The following is a 7,827-nucleotide window of genomic DNA, read 5'->3' as shown; positions in this document are numbered from 1 at the left end:
CCTATGCGACCGCAGTGAGCCACGCACTGTCATAGAACCCACTCTAATCCTAGGTGTAAATTATTAAAACGAAACCATTTTATAACTTATAACAGATTTTCCGTGGTCTTCTGGTTTACAAGAAGCTCCTGGAAGGTGACATCTCACAATTTATGGAAAAAAGATACTTGCTTGTGTAGGCCTACTGTAATAGTCCTGCCTTGTATTTGATGATGGCTGTCGGACTTCGACACTCTGGAGGCCTCAGACAGGACAGGGGTGAAGAGCCCCATGTCCAGGCCTGGTGGTTGGATAAAAGCAGCCTTTCTAACCATCAACGGGATAATGGCGCCTACGGCGCCGACGCCCTACTTGACCACTGAAGGAGGCATGGGCAGAGGCGGCCTTAGCAGTGCGCGGGGCCCTAAGCCGTAAGTGTAGGCTATATATCCATACCACATCACATCACTAAATGTCTCGTCCGCCTCTAATGCTGTAGGTCTTATTTTTGCTACAAAACATAGTACCTTATTTATGTACTGTACTATTGGCCGTTTGACTACATTACATAATGTACTTTATGAAAGATCTTGCCTTAAAGTTTAATCAACGTAACTAATGATTAAGACATTTGTTCATGAACAATCAACAAACTACATAATAATATTTCTACTAAACACTCTGAAGGTTAAGATTATGGCCGCCGCAAGAAGAGCGCAAAAGGTCGATTGTTGATGCGAATAATGTGTGCTTGGACTCCTTGGTGCTTTCCCTTCAAGTTTACACCATTGTATTTGTATCCCTGGACACGACAATCGGCGATGTCCTGACCAACGTTCACCAGCGCAGCAAGAAGCGCCATGACAAACAATTTCCTGTTAAGTTGTCAACAATAGGATACGTCCAAAAAAACTCAATATAAGGGACATCAGCTCTTTGTGGCTAACATCAGGTGTGTAGTCAAGAATGACGGGAAAACATTTTGCAAGTTTGATTTTATCAATAATGTTCCCTTTTACTTCTGATGCCATAATGTTCATATTCTCGTTTTGAATCCTATGCCCGATGTAATGGCCGTGAGCCTCGGCGTTCTTAATTCTTCGAAGATGTACTTGCATGGTTGGGTCGACTTCGGCTATCACCGTTTGTCGCAGTTATCTATGTAACTGTATAGTAGAATTAGTTCTCTAATTGATAGTGCGGCGTTGATCACTATATTGATGACGTCATTACATTATTAATATTTTCTGTGTAGACTAGAGGACTGAGCTTTTGTTGCTTGTCACAACTTCTAGTGACGTAAATTTAGTGTGTGTGTGATTTGCGTCATTTATCGTCTAGTACAGTCTCTCCATTGTTTTGTACAACCAAGATAGACGTAATTTGAGAGCTCTGGAATTTCTCCTTGGTTTTTGTTATTGGATAGCCTTAGCATTTGCCTTGGACATTTTCTTGTTGGATTATCTTGACCCCTGTTTAGGGTGAGTTTTATTTTTCATTGTATAGTTTTTCTATTTGAATTCGTTCGTATTTGTAAGTCTATAATTAGACTAGATATAGATGATTAGAAGAATCCTTTCTTTTATCTTCTATAGGGTTTTAGCGTCAAGACTAAGTTTTAGTCGTAGTCTCAGTTGAAGACTCTATTGCAAGTATTAGTGTCAAGTCTATATGTTAGACTCTGTGTCAAGTCTCAGTGTCAAGACTTGTTTATTCAGTCTCAGTTCTATATTGAGAGTACAACTTTAGGTCTACAGTCTACAGGACTGAGGTCTTTCTCTCAGTTGATCGTCTGGTGTGCACGTGGATTTGTACATGAGTCTGAGGTTCAAGATTCCAGACTGCGGGTTGCAGTGGTCAGACCTGATGGTGTAGTGTCAACTATGAACTTCTACTTTTTGGAATTGTCGTCAGTGGACAGTACCTGATCTAGAGGCTAGATCTACATATATTACCAGTTGTTGTTTTTGAGATTGAAGGACTATGTGATCCATTGAACTACTTATTATAGTTAAGGTAATATACTATGTGTTTCATAATTATATGAATGTTCTGTATCTAAGAAGACTAACTGGATCATTGTAGATTACATATTATTACATATTGATACTTCATACTATTATTATCAGTCATCATGAATCAGTCATTTGTAAATATATCACAAGAATAAATTTTATTGTTATTTACATCATACACTTAGTTTATTAGTTTATCTACAACTATATGTGTATGATGTGCTTGTCAGGCTGAACTTGAGCCAAAATATTATAAGTTCAGAAAATAATAACAATAATACAAATTGAAATAATATTTAATATTAATAAATATTTGCATTGGAAATATATATAATAATTTGATAAATACAAGAATACAAGAACCTGACACCGTTGTTCGTTTGTTTCTCTGTTCTCCCATGATATGCGGTGTTGTTTTCTTAAAGGTACTGTACAATTGCTCGAATTTTTGTTAAGACTGCGCGCTACAGCAGTTTTACTTTTCTAATTTTTCTTGCATCACGTTATTCGCTGTGCTACCATTTGACATTCTCAGAGCTAAATCCAACCAGAAAGTCACACACTTAACGGGATGTACAGAAACCTCGTGCTGCTGAAGTTTATGTCATGTTAAGAGCTTACATAGAAATAGTATATAAAGATGCCTGGAAAGATTTCCAAAGATATTGAGTATATATGAGAATCGTTCTGGTTTTCGAAGCTGACAGTGCTAGGGAATCTCCAATCGCAGGGCCTGGGAAGGTTGTCCCACTTGCCACCCCCTAAGACCACTACGGGGCATAGGCGTAGCCAGGGGGGGTTGGGGGGTTCAATAATGTTCCCTTTTTCTTCTGATTACATCAGGTCCATAAGTTGTTTCGAAACTGTCACATCTTTGACATATGCTGATAACGCGAATGTTTATTTGTATAGCATTAGGGCCTCTTCTGACCTTGTTAGAATGTTCTTTGTGCAAACATTAAATAACTTTATCCCGATCAATTTTGCTGTTGCATAGTGCCACTATGTTCACTGAGTAATTTGACCACAACACATATATTTAGAAGCAAGCATCGTCTCAACAGACAAAACATTTAATAATCATAATAAAATAGTGCATAATAACTTGGCAACTCCAGCCATGGAAATACATCACTTAGAACCCATTTATATTACATCTCGTATCTCTTACACAATACATACATACATCTCTTTACTCACAGGAGTCAAAAAGGTAACTTAGGTTTTCACCCTGTGGTCAAATACAGACCAATTATTTCTTCGTAAATAAGGCACGAGATAGTCAAATGACTATTAACTCACTCCATGCCACATTGAATCTCTAACGAGTATGTGACAGAAACCTATGCCAGATGTTATGTTCTGGTGTCTGGGCTGTAAATTGTTTGATAGTTAATATCGAGCCTTTCCTGTTTCGTGTAATCTTTAAGCGCGCGAGAGAGTTGTCATGTTTTTTTTACACCTTCAAATCAATTAACTTCTGATACGAAGCAACTTAGCATATAGTGATTTCACTGAAATAAAGTTTATGAGGATAAGCTATATAATTGTAATAAACTGGAATAAGCTAATCTGTAGTTCATGTCCGACCATGTACACTTTATTATGGGCTTGCAATTCAAAATTCTGTAGCACGTAGTCGTGACGATTTTTTTTCATTTGCACATAATTATAGCTATCATTATATTTAGTAAAGGCCTAGAATATGATAAAATGTTATTTTCTTTTTGTCTTAGAGGAAAAATTCTAGGCAGCTGTCAATTTGAGAAGAATTTTGAGTTGGATGGCTGTCTGGTCGTGCGGTTTGCGTGCTGGATTGTCGTTCAGATTTATTGATGGTCAAGGGTTCAAACCCTGCACGCTCCCATCCCCCGTCGTCCTGCGAGAGGTTTGGACTAGGAAGTAAATATCTTCAACTCTGAAGGAACATCGGAAACATGTAAAACATTTTACGAACAAACAAAACAACATGTTTGGTGCATTTTAAAATAGTTAGGCCTACTATAAGTGGAACCAGACAAACTGCTTTAAGTGTAATCAGTGCCTGCTTCTCGTGTGCTTCTGATGTGTGTTTTAATTGTAATCAATTATTCATCTGTTCTTGAACCTGTTTCCGTGTTGTACGTTGCAGTCTGTCCATCTTAGCATAAGTGGCCGCTCAAAAGCACACCAGCAGTCACATTAATGACATAATCAAAAACCAAACTGACCATGATTAGGAACACTTCAGGGATTGCATCTTGAGGAAGGCGAGACTATTCGCAGACAAACTAGGTAATGAATTAGTGCTGCCGATAATTTGTAGTCGACATGAGACACACCAAGCAAAAAACATGTGTTTGGATTTTGGGATTATTAAAGAGCACTGCTTTACAGTCCGTATCTGGATTCGTTAGTTTCTTCGTTAACGTCTCTCTTTTCAAGCAATACTAATGCTCAGTTCAACCTGTTTTGTTTACATCCTAAAACGATGCAAGAGCATGAAAAAAGTAGGCCTATTTATCTACTTATCTTATATCATACAGACGTTACTTAAAAAAAGAAGATGAATACGTCTTACGCGTCATGCATTTACAGTGAAATTAATATCGCATAGGTAGGGGGGGGGCGAGGGGACACCAGCTCTTTTCTTTAATATGCTCGGGGGGGGGGGGAAATTGAAGCTATGACTTTGAGCCATAGGTGGTAACTTGCATCCCCCTGCAAAAAATCCTGCGGGCGCCCATGAACACCCAATATATCTTGTCTATGAAATATACAATGAAATATGTCTTGATGTGAAATGAAATCTACATGTTCTTAGCAGCTTGTTGTCCAGATACTTAACTACTATTAAAGACGAGCACATCTATTTCAACACATAAAACTAGTCAATTAAACTTCATACAGACTTTTATAATTGCTTAAATTCTCACGTGACTTCTACTGTGACCTAATCACTTCTCTTTACATCGCTACTTTTCTAAAATCTTCTAACAACTCTTAGGTCGACCGACTACTAGCATACTTAGTTACTAGACTTGGATTTCCTTCTACGTTTTCTTTTTTACACGGCTACTACAGCTTGACTTTCTTCTTAAATGGCTTATAGCCTTGCCGATTCTTTTATCCGTGGTTCAATAGAAGCGAGTCACAATGTCATCCTTTCTAGCTCTATATTGGCCAAAATCACCTAAATATTAGAAACTACTACAGGATTACTATTTTACCAGTGACTCAAATACAACAGAACAAAACATAATATTGATCTTATATTTAGATCTAGGCTATATAGACTTAAAAAAAAAAGCAAATTAACACACAAAAAACAAGTTCAGCATATATTTGTGTTATTGCAACCTTATTAATATAATTGTTAGAAAAAAAAAGAGTTTATATAGTTAATTATATAATTTACGCCTACAAACAAGCGTGCATCACCGGTTTAAGCAAGTGTAACAAAAAGAAAATCTCAGAATACTAAGTTGGCAACACCTCTGTGACATCATTGTAAACAAAATGGCAGCGTGCTGAGCAACCTTGACGTCGCTAATGCTTTTTGTTGATGTCATATAAATATAAAAGTTCTCTGTTTTACAAGAAAATTTTTTAAAAACATAATTTATATTTATTAATTGTATTTTTTTAAAAAAATTTGAATTTTCGGCGAATCATTAATTTTTGACGCTCATCTTCATGATTACCCTTCGTAAATTTAGAAATTTAGGACACACCGGGTCCGGGAGGAGATGAAATGTAAACAATAAACACAGACCTAGATATATTTTATTTTGCATTCAGTATTTTCATTTCGCATTATTAATAAATAATGAAAAATCGGCGATTTTTTTTTTTTTGTGTCGGAATTCAGACTTGGCGGAACAAAAAATCGTGAATGCGGAACGGCGGAACATGTGAGCTTTTTTGATGCTTTTGCGGGACGGTTCCGCATAATGCGGGACTGTAGGCATGTCTGGGAAGGGGAGATATTAATTTTTATTTGACAGGGGGAAAGTCTTGATTTTTTTAGATCCATGTCATTTCTGTTCACTACCGGAAGTTGAATCAAACTGGGAAATAGGTCAAGAGTATTTTTTTGTTTGTGCTGCCAATTTATCTAATTTTGTGACAAGAATGATCCTCAATTTTTTTCTAATTTTGTTTTGAGTTTCTCTTTATTGCATGTAACATTGAATCAATTTTGAATGTATTGATAGGATTAATAATTATTATTTAAAGAAATATAAGTGTACTCTTAATGAATATATAGTAAAACACTATTTGTAATTGAAAAGTACTTATGTTTGTTAAAAATTCATTTTGAAAGATTTAAATCTTGAAAGAGAATTTTTTTTTATTTAAGTGTCTGGTATCTATACTTTTAAAGTATGAATTAATTATTATGCTGAAAATATTATTTAAAAAATTGAAAAGTAATGCTTTGATTTTAAGTAATTTTTGAAGAATGAAGTAAATAATTTTTGAATCTATATCAAATCTGCAACACAAGTTAATGAAGAACATAATTAATATTATGAAAAGAATAGATGCATTCTAAATATTAATACCTAATGCATGATTTTATATAAGAAAAATGTCTAGATATTCTATTTTATGGGTTGATTATTAATCAAAATAGATTTTTTTTATTGCAACAAATGTTTGTTGTTGTTTTTTTGGAAATAAAATAGCATATTTACAATCATCACTTAGACATCAGCAAATCAATCAAATAAAATTAAAATACATTTAAGGAAATGTAAAATAGTATCACAGTTAAAGAATAATTATAATCTCAGCATCATCCATAATTCCATAATTTTTCTAATAGGCTATGGGTAATCTCACAGATTCTTAGATTATTTGCTGTTGTAAACAATATATTTTCTTTAAGAATAGGCACACCAACATCTTTCAAAGCAGCTTTTATTCATTTGCCATTTCATTTCTTGCTCATCTGTCCACACTAAATAAATTAATCCAAAATAATTTCCCCACATCTTTTTCTCGGTAAACAAAAAGAAAATTTATCTCTTGCTCATCTCTTTTTTAGTGCAATAATAATTTCCCCACATCTTTTTCTTGGTAAACAAAAAGAAAATTTATCTCTTGCTCATTTCTTTTTTAGTGCAAAGATAATGCAAGCGTTGTTGCCATTGACTTTTGTCTTACCATCTAAAAATAGCCATTTTAGCATTTGGTGCTTTTCATGATAATAAATTAAAAAACCTAAGATTCTTTCAGCCCAAGTATTGTGGTGAAGCACATTTTTTTATACATACTAATGGGCCTGATAAATCCCTTTGTAATGAGAAACTCATTAATATGCCCATTGTAGACTGAGGTATAGTTTGATTTAAAAATTGAGTGGAGTTTACTAACAGTAGAGATATCATGGTTTGATAATTAATTTAGAGGACAACTAAAAGCATTAATCTGAGAGTTAAATAGAAACTCTGGTGCATCTAGCAATTTTTAATGCAGTGTAAAGTGTCCTTGATGTTTCACCTAAATTTGAAAAACAAACCATAGTATTGCCTTTAAAAATGTAATTCAATTTCTTATATTTTTGTATTTAACAATAATAGCTATATAATATTTTAATCAAAAAATCTTAAAATTAATAGTAATAAAATATAATAATAATAATAGTAAAAAAAAATTATAGTGAAATAATAATAACCTAACTAGAGTAGTTGATAATTATATGATGCAAACAAAGCTTAAATTCTATGAACATTACAAATGACTAGTGGTACAAACTTATTTAAAAGATAACTAAGAATTTTTTAAAATTGTATAGATTACATTAAATCATATATTGTATTGAATTGGAATAATTAGAAAATTATTT

The 7,827-nt window shown here is 34.1% G+C and overlaps 1 long non-coding RNA gene across 1 annotated transcript; it reads left to right on the top strand.

The window, feature by feature from the left end:
* The first annotated feature begins 1,123 nt into the window (after window positions 1-1,123).
* LOC129925887 (uncharacterized) lies at window positions 1,124-2,170 on the top strand. Its single transcript, XR_008777653.1, has 2 exons — window positions 1,124-1,460; window positions 1,575-2,170. It is a non-coding gene; the product is annotated as an uncharacterized LOC129925887 (long non-coding RNA).
* The last annotated feature ends 5,657 nt before the right edge of the window (window positions 2,171-7,827 follow it).

Source organism: Biomphalaria glabrata, chromosome 4 (assembly GCF_947242115.1).
Source record: "Biomphalaria glabrata chromosome 4, xgBioGlab47.1, whole genome shotgun sequence".
NCBI classification, from domain to species: Eukaryota; Metazoa; Mollusca; class Gastropoda; family Planorbidae; genus Biomphalaria; species Biomphalaria glabrata.
The sequence above is the reverse complement of the archived record's forward strand: the minus strand, read 5'-3'. Positions and strand labels throughout refer to the sequence as shown.